This window comes from Pseudonaja textilis, chromosome Z (genome assembly GCF_049901715.1).
Source record: "Pseudonaja textilis isolate UNSWEBS1 chromosome Z, rPseTex1.2, whole genome shotgun sequence".
NCBI lineage: Eukaryota > Metazoa > Chordata > Lepidosauria > Squamata > Elapidae > Pseudonaja > Pseudonaja textilis.
In genome coordinates, this window is record NC_142008.1 from 117,075,411 (window position 1) to 117,092,408 (window position 16,998).

At 37.7% G+C, this 16,998-nt stretch overlaps 1 pseudogene; it reads right to left on the bottom strand.

Moving 5' to 3' along the window:
- Positions 1–1,160: 1,160 nt before the first annotated feature.
- Positions 1,161–16,998, bottom strand: part of LOC113453592 (vomeronasal type-2 receptor 26-like) — a 94,371-nt pseudogene continuing 78,533 nt past the window's right edge.

A 16,998-nucleotide genomic window follows, 5' to 3' on the forward strand; every position in this document is an offset into this window, starting at 1 on the left:
AAGGAGAAAAATAAACAAGTGAGAAAGGAGGGGATGGAAAACCTTAATGCTGGGAAGCAAGACTCTAAGAAACAAAATCTATTTAGAGACAATGGGTAAATTTAAATGAAAAAGGGATTCTGGAAGGTACATAAAAGTGTGATTTTCTATGTGTATTCAGAGTAGAATGTGTATTAGTATGTATGATTTGTTCTTTTATGGTATTCCTAGTGGGTTATAGGCTTATATTTTGTAATTTTAGCCTATTTGCTTTTTTCATTAAGTTTTTTCTTGTGTAATTTTAGAATGTACTAACCAGAATCTCAATATAATTTAAGTGTTATATTAAGTATTGTTAAGTTAGGGAAAAGGGTTAAAGGTGTTACTCCAATTAGTCTACAGGAGAGTATATTTAAAGAAAAAGATGAATGGATAAGTGTAAAGGAACAGACAAAAATGTTAAGTACTATGAATTGTATCTAGATAAGATAAACAAAATATAATTAAGAAAGATAAAAGAGGGAAGAAGTTATACAGAAAATTGAAAATGGTAATAAGATATGGATTGACATATAAAGTAAATATTGTTTTTTGAATTTGTGTCTGTGCGAAGAGTTTTAACCCGGGATTAAGCAGCTTTCAGAAATGAGGTTTTTTATGTTCTATGTGATGTATGTTTTGTCTATTGTTTTTTTTAAAAAAGGCAAAAATTTTGATTAGTAAGAAATATAATCTGGACAATAGAAGGAAAAAGGAGAAATTGGGATAGGATATCAAGATGAGCAGATAAAGTAAAAATGAGATAAATTAGAAAAATGTGATATAAAATAATGTGTTACCTGCTTTGTAAAGATCTATGATGGAAAGCGGTTTTTTTTTTAGTGTTTAATGATGTTTTGTCTTGTTTGTTTCTTGTTAAAATTAATAAAATTTGTTTAAAAAGAAAAAAGAAAAACCAGAAAGTCCAGTACAATTGCCTCTTTAAAAAGGACCTTTGGAATGACCTTCATTACATTGTTGAATCACTTCTTCAGTAACTGAGAACAAACCTAATTTAGGAAATGGAGGGTATATTATAACTACATAATACAAACGTTGGCTTTGAAAGTTGGAAGGAAGATTGAAAAGGGACAGTCTTTAATTTTTCTTTGCTAAATCCTTCCCTTTTTCTTCATAAATAATGATGTAAATATAATTTAATTGTTTCATTTGATTAGTTGGTGCCTGCTATTTAGTTCTGGCCTCAACATAATGATGAAGCATTTTGGGAAGAAGATGCATGCCAATAATCCAGCACTGGAGGATAAGATGGAGAAGATCTCCACAGCTACCATGGCTTTTCCTCTGGTGCTCAGATAGGTTGGAACAAAAGAGATCCACACACTGCAGAAAGCCAACATGCTGAAGGTGATGAATTTGGCTTCATTAAAGTTATCAGGTAAATTACGGGCAAGAAAAGCCACAATAAAGCTGGTGATGGCCAAGAAGCCCAGATAGCCCAGCACACAATAGTACATGAAGATGGAACCTTCATTGCATTGCAGAATCATAGTTTCCATCAGGAACTGCATATTTAACTCAGGATTGGGAGGAGATGTTGCCAACCATATAATGCAAAGAACTGCTTGAAGAAAAGAACAAGAAAAGACAATGGAAAGAGCCAATCCTTTTCCCACCCATTTTCTCATTGAAGAACCTGGTTTATAGCCATGAAAGCTACAACCACCGTAATAGTTTTAGCTAACACACATGAAACAGCAACGGAGAAGATGATGCTGAATGCTGGTTGCTGGAAAAGGCAGGTTATTTTCCCTGGCTGACCAAGGAATAACAAGGAAGAGAGAAAGCACAGTAAGAGGGCAATAAGGAGAGTGTAAGAGAGGTCCCAGTTACTGGCCTTGGCAATGGTTGTATCTCTATGCTTAAGGAAAATTCCAAGCACACTGATTGTCATGAAGGAAAAGGAAACAGCAGCTGAGGCCAGACTGATTCCTAAAGGTTCTTCAAAGGACAGGAAACTCATTGTTTTGTTAAGGCATCGATCTTGCACTTTGCTTGGATACTGATCCTCAGGACATTTGAAACAATCTTCTGTGTCTGGATAAAAAAAATCAAATGGAAACTCATTGATGTCCTATTTACCATATTTCAATGAATGTTTTATACTATTGCTTGAACATTGATATTGATTCTGCGAATAGTTTTTTGTATACTTATATTAACAGAATAGCAGAATTGGAAGGGACCTTAGAGGTCTTCTAGTCCAACACCTTTCTCAAGCAGGAGAACCTATACCATTTCATACAACTGTTATCTAATCTCTTTTGTGGGTGCTCCAGACCCTCCACAGCTGCCCTCTTCTCGGAACCCACAACTTCTGGAGGTAAGTGATTCTACTGGTTAATTGTTTTGTTAGGAAATGTGTCCTTAATTCTAGGTTGGATCTCTCCCTGATTACTTTCACACTATCTATTGTTTCTTGTCACTTGACCATTAGTTGGTCAGATTCTTGTAGAGAGCTTAAACTTACAATACATCTTTATTCTCATTTGAACTCCCTGAATCTCCTGATTTTCCAGGCACTTGACATAAATATCCATGACAAATTATAACTTTTGAGAAAACAACTTTTTGCAGCCCAATATTTTCATAATTTGTAGGACTTCAAAACTGACCTATCTCAGTTGAAATCTTTCCCTGTGGACATGCAACACAGTCGTAGCAGCAGAAACTTTTCTCTTCAGATTTTCTCTTCCAATATCCAGGGTGACAATATTCATTACACAGAGAAACTGGAAGAACCTGCTCATAAAATGAAAAATAGATTGCAGAAATAGTTGCCAAGTTGTTAAGCTTTTTCATCAACTGAAAATAGTGTGTGTGTGTGTGTGTGTGTGTGTGTGTGTGTGAATGAGTGAGATAGATAGATAGATAGATAGATAGATAGATAGATAGATAGATAGATAGATAGATAGATATAACAAAAATCATGGTCAGCATGGAACAGTTGGAGGCATTTTAATTTTTTCCATTTAAGGAAGCTGTAAAACTATAAGCATTCAATGTATATGTAGGTCCCTACAGTGGTGGGATTCATGCCGGTTCTGCCAAAGTTGTTGTTAATTTTTTGCATAGTTCAGCAAACTAGTTGTTTCCACCAATGGTTGCCCCTTCCCTTCCCACCGGGGTTGCCATTCAGGATGGGGCAGTTGCAAGGGCATGACTGGGAGCTGCGCTGATCAGCTGGGAGGCAGCAATGGACTAGCAGCACCGATCCACTGGGAGGCTGATCAGTCAGTTCAATCAGACCTTACAACTTCACAAGATCTTTTCCCCCCCAAGAAGTTGGAAGATCTGACTGAATTCTTCTTTTGTTGCCCTGCATGCAGGAGAACAGAGCTGGAAAGCAGATTAGTGAGGGAATGGGGGTGGTTCTGGAATGGGATGGAAGTGAGGATTTTGCATTATTTTTGCTCTGGGATGGGGTGGAATTGAGGATTTTGTATTTTAATGCAAACACCCGCCCACCCATGCCCACCCAGACATGCCCACCCATTATTTGTATCCCACCACTGGGCCCCGACCTGATTAAAACATCTGTGCCATTCAATCTGATGTTCATTAATGATCAATTCATTTCCATAAGATGCATCGGGATCTAGTCTTCCAATTTTCACCCTCTGGATGGACTTGTTTGGGAAAACGATCATGTTGATGATATCAAATCCTCCTGCAACTTCCCTCTTTTCATTAAAGGACACTCCCTCTCCTGCTGAGTTGTTGAAAGAAGTGCCTTGAAGAAATGGGTGGAGCTACTTGAAAAGAAAGCAGTGAAGTTGAAAGAACAATAAGGAAAGAAATCAACATTAGATATTTTATCATTTCTGAAATTCTTGGATCCTGCAACATTATCCTGGGACATGCATATTCACCTTGCTATGTAAATATCCAGTTTTGCTCAACAGAACAAAAAGTCAGCCCACAAAGTACTGTCAATGAATAACATATCCAGGATTAGGCGATGCAATCTTCCCCGTGGAGAAAGTTAACTGCACTTTCATTGGGGCAGAGAAGATCATTAAGCTTTTTAAAAATCATATAAAATCAACCATTCTTCATGATTTAGCCCCCTAATCATTTTTGTTTCTCTTCTCGGCACTCTTTCTAGAGTCTCAACATCTTTTTTACATCATGATGATCAAAACTGAATGCAGTGTTTCAAGTGTGGCCTTACCAAGGCCTTATAAAGCAGTATTAATACTTCACATGATTTTGATTCTATCTCTCTGTTAATGCAATTTAAGATTGCATTAGCTTTTTTGGCAGCTGCTGCACACTGCAGGCTCATATTTAAATGGTTGTCAACTAGAACTCCAAGACCCCTCTCTCAGTTACTGCTTTTGAGCAAGTTACCACATATACTATACCTGTCCCATGCTTTCCACCACATTAAAAAGTAAACATTTCCTTTTCCCCAAAAACAATAAATCACATTGTTCAATCTGGATACTAGCTGGTTGCCTGGTTATATCTCTTCTCCTCCTCCTGGCCAGCCAGCCATTGGAATGTCCCTGACTCTTGGGAAAGTTATGTTGACTACAAGCCCACATCTACCTCTATCCCATTTCAGTTCCAAGCTGTGTCAGCATGAAGCCATGTGGAAAGAAACCCCAATAGGAAAGGCCCACACACAGAGAGAAAGGAGAACAAGCTACAGTCAGGTCAGCTTCAGGCTTGACATAATAGCTACTTGAACAACATATTAATTAAGGTTTAGCTAATTTTGTGAGCTAATTCATTCTTTATAAAATTCTTCATTGAAAGAAAAGTTTGTTGGAGAAATGTTACCTTAAAAGGTTGTACTTCTGGAGATTCAGCCACTTTATCTGCCAAAATTTTTCTCAAATTGGATCTCTTGGATAGCATACCATGCAAAGAATGAGCCACAGCATAAACCCCATTATGGATGCTGTAGCTGTGTCCTGTTATCTTTAATTGAAACAGAGGTTCAGGAAAGTTTCCCAGGCCTTCTTCCCCAGTGCATTCTTGACTTCCCAATGAGGCCAATCCTGAATTAGGAAAAAAACAGTCAAATGCTTGCTCCCAAAAATGGTTTCAAAATCCATCTCTTTGCCCTGTGTAAGATTTTATGGACTGGAGAAATTCCTTGAATTCCATATTTTCCCTTGAATGAATTTGAAAGGCAATGGCCCCATCATAAAATTGGAGATTCTATACCCTTTGGGTTCCTGTTAATGTGAAATCTTGGATGGATTTGGATTTGGCCAATGAAATAAAAGAAATTAAAATCCTACCAAATGAATGGGCTGACCACAACCCAATACAGCTAATTTGGAGAGACAGGAGAGGAATAAAAAAAAGATGGACACTAAATACCCAAATAGTAAACTAAGAAGAGTATATCAATAAGCTGAAAGAGGAGCTAAACTATTTCCTAAAAGATACTAATAATGAAACAACTTCAAAACAGAATATTTGGGATACTATGAAAGAAATTATAAGAGGTACAACAATTTCCTATAATGCTATGAGAAACAAGAGAACTTATGCCCGACAAAACATATTACAACAACAAATCAAAGACTTAGAAATACAATTACAAAAAACCCCTAAGATCCAAGGAATACAAAACCAGTTAATATTAGCCAAACATAAGCTGAATTTAATTGAACAAGATAAAATAGAAGTTAGTTTGAGAAGGTCCAAACAAAATTACTTTGAACACTCTAATAAACCAGGAAGATGGCTATCTTATAAACTTAAAAAAGAAAAAGAAAAGAGACTGATACACCAACTAATAGATGAGGAAGGCATACCACAACATGAGATTGAGAAGAAAAAAGATATTATATTAAACTATTTTCAAAGATTATATAAAAAAGAAGAAATCAATGTAGACAAAATAAGAACTTATCTGGAGAATTCGAATGATAAAACAATAGGGGAAGGAGAGAAAGAATTATTAAATAAGGATATTACATGGTCTGAGTTGAAATCTGCAATGGAGAACCAAAGTAATAATAAATCCCCTGGTCCAGATGGGATTCCAGTAGAATTGTACAAAGCTACAATAGAGTTAGTAGGGCCACTGATGCTGGAAGTGTTTAATGAAGTACTTTTGGCAGCCAAAATGCCAGACTCATGGAGGGGGGCGTTGATTTTGTTAATTCCGATGGAGGACGTAGATGCCAGATATATCAACAATTATAGACCAATTTCATTTTAAACGCTGATTATAAATTATTTACCTCAATTATAGCGAATAGAGTAAAAGAAGTTTTAAATTTATACATTCATGAAGATCAAAATGGTTTCCTTCTCTCCCGCCAAATCAAAAATAATCTAAGAACCATTATTGATGTCTTAGAATATTATGAAGTTCATCCAGAGAAACAATTTGCATTCATGTTTTTAGATGCTGAGAAGGCATTTGATAATCTACATTGGCACTTTTTAATACAAAACATCTATAACATGGGTCTGGGCACTAAATTTGAGAACATTATCACAACAGTTTACAACACCCAACAGGCCAACATACTAATTAATGGTGAACAAACAGGCCCATTAAACATTGAAAAGGGCATCAGACAGGGTTGCCCCCTCTCACCCGTCCTATTTATACTTGCTTTAGAATCACTGTTCACACAGATAAGACAAAACTCTGAAATCCAAGGAGTAAGGGTCAAAGCAGAGGAATATAAACTACAGGCGTTGCGTGAGACAATATGGCTTTCTTCCTAGAGGAACCCATGGAAAAAGGACATAACCTAATAAAAGAACTAGAACAATTTGGTTCAGTAGCAGGATTAAAGATCAATAGAAATAAGACAAAATTAATGACTAAAAATCTAACAGAGAATCCGAGGAAAGAATTAGAAAAAGCCATAGGGATACAGGCAACAAAAAAGGTCAAATATTTAGGCATATGGTTAACACCACATAGTAAATCGCTCAAAGAGAATAATTACGATAAACTATTACAGCAAATTAAGAAAGACCTAGAATCCTGGAATAAGCTGCAGCTTTCTCTACTGGGCAGGATTGCCATGATCAAAATGAACATTCTACCAAAATTCCTTTATTTATTCCAGACAATCCCAATTAAATTACCAAAAATTTTTTTTGAAGATATAAATAAGGTAACACTTAAATTTATTTGGCAAGGGAAAAAAGCTAGAAGCAATATTAAGGCTTTACAAGATGCAAAACGTAGAGGGGGGCTAGCGCTCCCAAATTGGGAATTATATTATTGGGCAGCTAACTTATTATGTTTAAAAGACTGGGTTAATTTACTCAATAAAAGAACCTTAGCCTTAGAAGGGCACGATCTTCAGAGAGGGTGGCACGCATTTCTATGGGAAGTGGGGAAAACTAAACAGTCGTATTTTCATAGACACCTTATTAGAGATTCATTATTAACTAATTGGAAAAAATATGCAAAAAACATTATTTAAAAATTCCAATTTGGCTTTCAACAATGGAGGCAATGGTTCATCCCAACAATTTGGATATAACAAAAACGACTAAATATAAAGATTTATTAGACCCTCTAGGAAAATTAAGAACTCGACAGGATTTACAGGAACAGGGATTTAAAATTGACCAGTGGTTATATATACAAATCCATAGCAGATACAAACAAGATATCAAAGAGTTTGGAATCTATAGCAAATTACAATATTTAGATAAAATCTTATTAGGATCAAATAAAAAGAATATTTCCAAATTTTATAAATATTTATTGGAGGTAGAATTAGAGCAAGAGAAAGTGAAAGGGAACATGATAACATGGAGTAGGAATATTGGAAGAAGCATTACATTAACAGAATGGGAAAAGATCTGGAATAGAAACATCAAGATTACGAAATCGGCGGCGTACAAAGAAAATATGTATAAAATGTTATATAGATGGCACTTACCCCTTTCGAGGTTGGTGAAGATGAACCCTAACATGAGCTCAAGGTGTTGGAAATGCAAAAGCACTGAAGGAACATTTTTCCACATGTGGTGGTCTTGTAAAACTACCCAAAAAATTTGGCAAAAAATCAGAAAATGGTTGGATCAGATAACTAAAGAACAAATAGACTATAAACCAGAGTTCTTCCTTTTAGGGATCTCTGATAGATATTTATCCAAAAAGACAAAATATGTAATAATCCATATTCTAACTGTGGCTAAATTAGCATTTGCTCAATGTTGATAATCACCTCATACACCCTCAGAGCAAATGGTTATTCAGAAAATTTGTGAGTGCGCTGAAATGGATAAACTAACGACAGCATTAAAAAACAAAGAGTCCTCAACATTTTACGACAACTGGGACTCGTGGTATAATTGGCTTACACAGAGACAAATTATGTAAATGATAAAGAGTAACTTAAACATAATGGAAAAGATTGGATATGATGAAGAGAAATGATCCTTACAGATTGTCACAAAAAGATATCGTTCATTTTTAATTGTACTTTCTACTCTATTCTCCCTCCCCTTCCCTTCCCCTCTCTCCCTCTATATGTTTTCTCTTCCCCTCAACCGGTCTTTATCATGTGTTTTAGGCCATGTGTTTTTTTTCTTCCCCCCTAGCTGTTTTCTTTCTATTTTGTAAATGTATTGTCGATGTGTTTTTAAAATGTAAATTCAATAAAATCTATTTTAAAAAAAATCAATTTGGCTGGTGGTGATCCACACCTTGCTTATGTGTGCCTTTCCTGGATTTAGAGCTTCCCATACAGATTTGAGAGCTGTCAGCCAGGCTAAGGTCAAAGATTCTCCATACAAGATGAATGCATTTGTTTTAATGTCTGTGAAATGTGTATAAAAATCAAACATTATATTGCTAAATTTGCCTGAGTCGTCCAAACACAACAGTTTTGGAAATCTTTGTATGAAAAATAAACAAATTCCCTGCTGGAAAAACAAGTGCTCCAATTTCTGTGAAAAATGTTCTCCACTCTCGGTGTCTGCAACAAAGAGCCCAATCCATTTCCCTCCCACATGCTGAAGCAATCGGATAATCCCAATATATTGGGGGAACTCATTTGGGGCCATAAAGTAAAGTGAAGATGATTGACTGGTATCAACTTCTCCCGTTGGAAATGATCTGTATGTGAGCTAAAAGAAAACACCAAGCCATGAAGTTGAAGAGAGTTTTCATTTTGCCTTATGCATTTTTATGGATCATTTCAAAAATTGGATAGATATATCAGAATTTAGTCCTTATCCATAACTTCTCAAATGTTTGAAAATGTAGATAAATTTCTGTAGAATCATCATTTCATTCAACCTAACAATAAATTGTTAAAATGCCAGCAGCTATGATGCATAGAACAGTATTGAAAACAAAATAGTGATTTCTGCCTGTGATTGCAATTAATTTTTTTACAATATAGTGCCAATATTTCTAGTCTATTAAACATTTTTGGCTACAGTTTATGTAATGCAGTATTTATGAATGATTACATACTTCATTCACAGAATGTTGCTCTGAGTAACAAATACTAATAATAAAGTTTTTAGGATTTTAATGCAATATTCAATGGCAAGACTATGTTCTAAATGTATTCCACGTTTCTCTTTAACTCTCCTAAACAAATTGTTGCAAGAATTTGGTATGGCCAGTCTAAAGAAATGGAACTAGGGGTGACTTGCTATCAATATTCCAGTATTTGAGGAACTGCCATAAACAAGAGGGAGTAAACTTATTTATCCAAACAGATTTAACAATTAATCAGAACTGGAAGGTACCTTGTAGGTCATCTAGTCCACCCCACCCCAAGCGGAAGTCCCTACACCATTTCTGAAAAATGGCAATCCAAACTCTTCTTGAAAGTCTCAAGTGATGGCACTCCCACAACTTCCGAGGGCAAGCTGTTCCATTGGTTGATTGTTCTCACTATCAGAAGGTTTCTCCTTATTTCTAGATTAAATCTCTCCTTGTTCAGTTTCCATCCATTATTCCTCGTCTGGCCTACAGGTGCTTTAGAAAATAGCTTGACCCCTTCCTCTCTGTGGCAGACCCTCAAATATTGGAAGACCACTATCATGTCTCTCCTGGTCCTTCTCTTTACTAGACTACGCAAGCCCCGTTCCTGCAACCGTTCATTGTATGTTTTAGCCCCCAGTCTCCTAATCATCCTGGTTGCTCTTCTCTGTACTTTTTCTAGAGTCTCAACATCTTTTTTATAATGTGGTGAACAAAACTGGATGCAGTACTTTAAGTGTGGTCTTACTAAGGCTTTATAGAGTGGTATTAGTACTTCCCTTGATCTTGATTGTATCCCTCTGTTAATACAATTCAGGATTGCATTAGCTTTTTTGGCTGCTGCTGCACACTGCTGGCTCATATTTAGCTAGTTGTCCACTAAGACTCCAAGATCCCTCTCATATTTACTGCTATTGAGCCTGGTTTCACCCAGTCTATATGTGTACTTTGGGTTTTCCTTGCCTAAGTGAAGAACTTTACTTTTCTCTACATTGAATTTCATTTTGTTAGATATGGCCCAGTGTTCTACTCTGTCAAGATCCATCTATCTTCTTGGGTGTTAGCTACTCCTGCCAGCTTAGTATCGTCTGCAAATTTTGTAAGTTCTCCTTCTATTCCCTCATCTAAGTTGTTAATGAAGATATTGAAGAGTACTGCGCCTAAGATGGAACCTTGTGGTACCCTACTTCTTACCTCCCTCTGTGTAGACTTAGATTTAATGAGAACTTGCTGGACTTAGACCCATTAAGGATTACTCATTGAGTACAGTTTGCCAGCCAGTTGAGAGTCCATCTAGTGGTGGTGCTATCTATTCCACGTTTTTCTAGCTTACTAGGGAGTAGGTCGTGGTCTACTTTGTCAAATGCCTTGCTGAAATCTAAGTAAATTCTACCCAGAGTATTTTGCTGGTCTACTAATTTAGTTACTCTGTTGAAGAATGAAATAAGATTGGTTTGGCATGATCTGTACTTAACAAACCCGTGCACCAGAAGGCAAGCCAAGAAACAATGAATGGAAACTGATCAAGGGGAGAAGCCACTTGGAATTAAGGAGAAACTTCTTGATAGTGAGGATCTGTTGGAAAAGCTTGCCCTAAAAAGTTGTAGGTGTTTCATCAGTGGAGGTTTTTAAGAAAAGACAGGAAAGCCACATGTCTGAAGTGGTATAGAGCCTCCTGCATGAACAAGGGGTTGGGCTAGAAGACCTCCAGGGTCTCTTCTAACTCTATCCTGATTGGTTGAAGCTTAACTATTCATGCTTCACTGGCTAATTTCCGTGGACCTACAGAAGAATATATGAATAATGGAACAAGCTGTCCCCTGTTGCTTTGATCACTGTAGCATCAGAGTTAGGATAATGCTATAGTGGATAGAAGGGTGATATACTGTGGAATAAAAGCTACTACATCTGTTAATTCAGACACCTGGCAACAAATGCAAATGCAAAAAGGAAAAGCAGAGCCTTATAGAAGCACTCAACAGGTTGGCCTTCTCTAAACAGATAAAAAAGGCAAAATGTTGGAGAATAATCATTTCCTACAGGAGCAATAGCCCAGATTCAAATCATGCTGGCCCCAATGTCCACTCATTACAGTCCAAACTGGAATTTCAAAAATTGGCTTAAGAACCAAGTAGAAACTGCAAGAGAGACCAACAGCTTAGGTTGCAGTGTGGAATTTCTCAGAATCTTTGACAAAGTAATTCTACAGTGAATGACTCAGTTGGGAATGAAGAATCCACATTTCTTCTGAATCACTGTTATAATTTAAGATAAAACACTTCAAATTTCAGATTGGTATTCCTTGAGCACCATGTTTTATCCTGCTTTCCTTTCTAAACTCCTTCAGCTATAATCTTTTAAGTTATAAAGATCACTGAAGATAAATCTCTAATTCTCTCTTTCAAATAAACTTAGTTTGAAGTTGGATGTTGAAGCTCTCTTTCTAACAAAAATTACAAACCTGTAAATTCTATTCTTATTTTACTTAATAGATTGAAGATATCTTTTAACTCATTTTTTTTTCACTTTATTAAACCCTTGTGTCTTAAAGAATGGTGACGTAGCAATTCATATCCACCCTTTTCCTAAAAAAACAAAATGAAGTATCTTAAAAGTCTTATTTAGCCCACAGCTCAAAACTCAATGAAAACTCAAGCAGTTACTTGACCAGATCTGTTTACATCTGCTTTCTTTGAATAGCTTTTAACTCAAAAGAATAGGTGCCGACATATAGAAAAGCTGAGAAGAAACAAAGAAACATTAGGTGAAAAAGACTGTAGAATTTGCTTACTCTGAAAGTCCATAGAGGTCCTGAGATGGGTGTTCTTTGAATGCATGTTCACTGAAGTCATAAAGATGCTGTGAAGCAATCCCTCCGATGAGGAGATCACCTGGTTGGAACCATTCATGTGGAATAGGAATAGGATCAGATTCTGGGCAATTGAGGGCATTCACTTTGATCACTGGGAACATCAGAATGAATAACACATCAGCAGCCAAAAAATCCTCTAAAAAAGGTCTCCAACATATCAAGCCACACCAATGGATCTGACTTAGCATACTAGAGTTTCTCAACACACCTCCTAAGGGAAAAAAAAGAATCAATTGAAATCTTTAACATCAATAGAGATACAGACATGTGTGTTTGAATAATGACTGAGGTTTCTACAACTCAAATCTAACATTGGTCTCATCAAAGGAAGAAAAGAGGCTGGAGGAATTGAACTCAATAATCCAGTTGGGCTCTTCCCACCACCCAAGCTCTCCATGGAAACTGGGACTGGTTTATAACCTCTTTCAACCTTGCTTTCTATTGTTCACTGCTTTCTGGAAAATCTCTGGAGCTTTGAGCAAATGACAGTCATTTGAACCAACTCCAGGAAGAGTTGCCTGTTAAAAGTATTTTTTTGCATAAATGGCCTTAAAAATGAAAAAACAAACAAACTTATAATTGTTAATTGTCAAAGTGAGAAAGTTACTTCCTCGTTCTAATATAAAAATAATTCCAAAAATCAAATGATTTTTATGATAATACACACATGGACCCAGACAGAATGAAAAATATTGTTTTTATCTATCCTAATTGAGAGTACAAAATAGGGGGCAGGAGCTTGCAGAGAACTATAAAAGTGTCCATATAGTATATTGTGCATGACATGCCTTCTGCCCCTTTCCAACTTTTAATGCTTTTTCTTTAAAAAAATATTTTATTTCATTTGGATGCCATCAAACTCTAATTTACTTTGAGTGATTCACAACAATAAACTCCAATTGACTCTGGGTAACTCACAATAATAACAAGTTTGGAAAACCCAAAATACATAGGATTAACCACAGAGCAAACATAAGACATTAGAGAAGTATCAACTTGTAAAGCAAATTGGACTCCTTTCGAGTTGCCAGAGGGAGGGAGGGAGGAAAGACCTGAAAGAGCAGCAAGGCAATCAAAACCAGAAGTGCATTCCATGCATACCTTACCAAGTCTGTATCCTGGGTTACCAATCCAGTCGGAGGGGTGTGATCTCTAGAGCCTGTGTGATTTATGACACACCCAGGGGTGGGGTGGGGGGAGAAACGGGGTCATAGATGCACCATAAATTATATGAGTCAGAATTGGCTTCATTAGGATAAGTGCCAACATGTCGCTCCTAATAAATAATTGGATTTCTTTTGAAGTTTGGCTCGAGGCTCATGATTTGATTAGAGCGTTTGTCAGAACCCTAACAAGAAGTCCCTTTCAAATAATACAATTTTTCAATAATAATATACCCTTTAAACATTAACAAAAAGATGTATTTAGATTTTTATGGCAGTTCAAGCAACCAAGAATTAAACTTAAAATTCTTCAAGATGCAAAAGACATTGGAAGACTAGGATTAGCTCAGTTGAAATTGGATTTTGCAGCCTGTTGTTTAATTTGTAGAATAGAATAGAACAAAATAGGAATAGGAAAAGGAATAGGAATAGGAATAGAATAGAATAGAATAGAATAGAATAGAATAGAATAGAATAGAATAGAATAGAATAGAATAGAATAGAATAGAAGCTTGGAGATCTTCTAGTCCAGCCGCCTATCCAGCAGGAAACCCTATAGTGAGTGTCTAGACTCTTCTTAAAAACCTCCAGTGATGGTGTGCCTATGATTTCTGAAGGCAAGCTGTTCTACTAGTTAATTGTCCTCACTGTTAGGAAGTTTCTCCTTAATTCCAGGTTGCTTCTTTCTTTGATTAGTTGGTGCTTTAGACAATAATTTGACCCCTTCCTCTTTGTGGCAGCCTCTCAAATACTGGAAGACTGCTATCATGTCACCTCTATTTTTTTTTCCCATTAGACTAGCCAAACCCAGATCCTGCAGTTGTTTTTCATATGTTTTTGTCTCCAAGCCTTTGATCATCTTAGTTTTCATTTCCCTGAACTTTTTCCAATGACTCAACATCTTTTTCGTAATATGGTGATCAAAGACACTTCTTACATAGTAATTTTCAAAATCCCTATAACTTTGTTATAGCCTAAAAATCCATGCTAACCTAAATTTTTAGGCTTTTCACCTGTTTTTGAAGATAATAGAGGAATCCTATTTCATTGATTCAACTATCCTTCAGTCTTTACCATATACATAGCAAACTTATATCTGTTAGAATTATTATATTAAATAAAAAATAGGCTAAATTGACTGGCATGACACAATTACATTTAAAGAAGTAGCAAATCTAAATATAACCACAAAGGTAAAATTTACAAATGAATTCAACCCTCATTTTTTATTAGAAAGTTTCTTTTTTTAAAGTGAGAATCTAAGAGGGTGAACTCTAGTGCCAGCAAGATCGTGTAATATCAATAAATGAATTTGTTTTATAACCATAAAATGTGAATATTATTTCCCTGTCAACTTGTAAAGTATTCCTGGCTTGCTCTCGAGTTGCCATAAAAAGGAGGGGGGAGATCTGATGGAGCAGTTTGTTGCTACTATCAGAAGCACATTTCACACATATCTTTCTCCAGATTGTGTCTCAAGTTACCAAGCCCAGCCAGAGAGGCATGTTTTCCACAGGCCACAAAAGTGCTTCATTGGAAAATCTGATTTATGACACAAACTGGGAAGAGGGGGAAACAGAGTCATAGGTGAACAGTAAATTACATAGGGCAGAGGTGACTGTACTTGGGGAAAATGCCAACATGTTGCTCCTAATAAATAATTGGATTTCTTTTGAAACTTGGCTCAAGGCTCATGGATTAATTAGAGCATTTGTTTGGAACCCTGGCATTTCCTTTTCTTGCTCTGAGTTTGTTCATTTTGCTGATTATGTTGCCCTTATTAGAAGCAAACCCACTTTTTCATAAGAAACTAGAACTAAAATATCTCAACAATGTCAAGGCTGAGCGGTTCTGCATTTTAAGGACTATACAATTTTGGTGTTAGATTGGGTGATATTGCCTCAGACAGACCTGGTGCACAATCTGGGGGTCTTCCTGATATTTACAAGTCCTGCTCAGAGAACAGGTGGCAGCCATGGCTAGGAGGGTCTTTGTACAACTTTGTCTTGTGTGGATCATACCCTAAAACAGCAGGCTGTGCTCACAGATTCTCAGGCCCTAGTCAAGTCCAGATGAACTATTGCAATGCACTGTACCCAGAGATGGGCTTCAAAAATTTCAGTAATCGGTTCTCTGCCCAGTTGTTGGGTGGGCATGGCCATGGTGGGCATGGCCAAGTCAGCTTCCTGCACCCTCCCCAGGCTCAAGGGAGGATGAAAATGATCTCCCCTGAGCTCCGAAGGCCCTCTGGAGCCCAGAAACGGGCCCATTTCCACCCTTCTAGAGTCCCAAGCAGGCCCATTTTTTGCCCTCCCCAAACTCTACATGGGCCTTGCATGTACCTCACATCCAAAACAGGCAGCATGGAGACTTCTGGGCAGGGCAGGGTGGGAGTGGCAGGATGGGGTGGGTGAGGCCAGCCAAAGCAGTTGGATCTTCCAGTTGCTATTTCTTCCTTCAAAGACAGGTTGACTCTGTTAAGTCTGGGTGGTGGGTCCCAAGGAGAGACGAGACTCGTAGTAGTGAACAACAGCTCTTTATTAAGCAACCAGATACTGATACAAAAAAACCTAGCTACGGCTGCTCTTTTTATAGAGCTGGCCATGGCTAGGCAGCCAATGACAGGTTTTTGAGCTTGCTGCACTTGGTGTTAGCCAATTGCGGCAAGCTCTATATGAGCCAATCAGAGTGTCCCATAACGACCAATCATGGCCCGGCTTTTCTGGACCAATAGGAATGCAGGCCTTCAAGCCTGCTAGTGTGGAACACCCTCGCCTCTTGGTTCCGTCCGAGGGGCAGGAAATGTAGTCGCACAAGTAGGCGGGTCTTTGGACCTGTCTACTTGACTTCGCATAGTCACAATGTTTTTGGTCATCATCAGGTTTGGGACGGCTCCGCGTCGCTCTCGAGCTTCTCGAAGGAACCCCTGGAAGGGTGAGCTGGGTCCATAGCTGCGACTCCCACCTGATTCATCTGGGTCGGTTGAGTCATTTGCTCCATTGCTCCCGCCTGGGTTCCCTGGGCTGGTAGAGCTTGTCTGGCTGCTGCTTCCAGATGAAGAAACCCGTCTGCCACGGCTCCCTGTCAACTGGTAAGTCTAGTTGGTTAAATGTTTGGTTTCTATTTAATGGGAGTTGTTCTGCTTGTTCAGAACCCGCTGAGGGCTGAAGTTTCTTTTGTTGCGGCATACTTAGCGATATGCCCTGCGCTTCTCTAAAACGGCAGACAGCGTCCAGGAACTTACACTCGGAATGTGGATGATCCCCTCGCAGCCGATGCATTGGTACCCGACTTGCAACCCCGGTCTCGCTGCTTTGCGCTCTGACTGAAGTCTGTGAACTTCTTCCCTCTTTGCTGTCAGAGAGGATTCGATGTCGCCTTGGTGGGTGGAGGCTGTGAGTTTCTCTGGTGTTGTGGCCGGCTCGCTGGTGGATTTGCGATTGGTTCCGTTCGAATGCTGTATTCACGCTGCTGCAACC